We start from the raw sequence: 1,339 nt of genomic DNA, 5'->3' as shown, positions 1-1,339 counted from the left end.
GGTGATATAATAAATCTGTTGTAAATGTGGTGGAGTTGGACATGGTTTTCATGTATTGGATAGAATATTTGGAAGATATATTGTCTTATTTTGAAAGTAGATATTTAACAACGCTTGCTTCAGTGAGCGCTGCTAAATGTCTACTTTCTACAACGCTTCAAAAAATAATGTTAAATATAACCTTGTGTACTATTGTGCTCAATAGAAAGTGTCTCAAAAACGTTGTTAAATGACAATTTTAAGTGTTGTAGTTTTGATATTCTGGCGTAGTGATTGTATCTCTCAAAATCAGACAAGATAGACTAATGACATAGTGATACATGTCAATATGAGCAAAAGACAACTGTCCACCAAGTATAGATCTTCCAAAGCTACCTGACATTGGAAAAGCAATCTTCGTTTGTCCAGGATAGACCCAACATACCATTTGATCGATCAAATCAACCTCATCTACAATGGAACTCACATGATATACACATACTTATTAACTCTTTCACTTTATCTCTTACTTATTATTCTTTGATATTCTATATATCTCTCACATATTGGCTTGATCGTATGAGAACCATTCCACGTAATTACCCCAATGGGTTCAAGCACTTCTGAGGCTATAATAGATGATTTTGATCAAGTTACCACAATTCGGATCCATCCTTTCAAGACAAAAGAACATATGTGATATGTGGAGGTGTCAAAATAGACTACCCGAACGGGTTCGACCTAGCTCACCTCAGGTTCAGGCTAAAAAGAATAGATACAATTTATCCATATCAAGTTATAGTCGAAACCTTCCCTAAGCGGGTTGCGGGTTGTGGCGTCCGGGCACGGACAATACTAAAAAATATTTATTTAAATTTTTTTAATCTATTTAATATATATATATATATATATATATATATATATTAAATAGATTAAAAAAATTTAAATAAATATTTTTTAGTATTGTCCGTGCCCGGACGCCACAACCCGCAACCCGCTTAGGGAAGGTTTCGACTATAACTTGATATGGATAAATTGTATCTATTCTTTTTAGCCTGAACCTGAGGTGAGCTAGGTCGAACCCGTTCGGGTAGTCTATTTTGACACCTCCACATATCACATATGTTCTTTTGTCTTGAAAGGATGGATTCGAATTGTGGTAACTTGATCAAAATCATCTAGTATAGCCTCAGAAGTGCTTGAACCCATTGAGGTAATTACGTGGAATGGTTCTCATACGATCAAGCCAATATGTGAGATATATAGAGTATCAAAGAATAATAAGTAAGAGACAAAGTGAAAAACTTAATAAGTATGTGTATATCATCTGAGTTCCATTGTAGATGAGGTTGATTTGATC

This window comes from Lupinus angustifolius, chromosome LG05, assembly GCF_001865875.1.
Source record: "Lupinus angustifolius cultivar Tanjil chromosome LG05, LupAngTanjil_v1.0, whole genome shotgun sequence".
Lineage (NCBI taxonomy): Eukaryota > Viridiplantae > Streptophyta > Magnoliopsida > Fabales > Fabaceae > Lupinus > Lupinus angustifolius.
The sequence above is the reverse complement of the archived record's forward strand: the minus strand, read 5'-3'. Positions refer to the sequence as shown.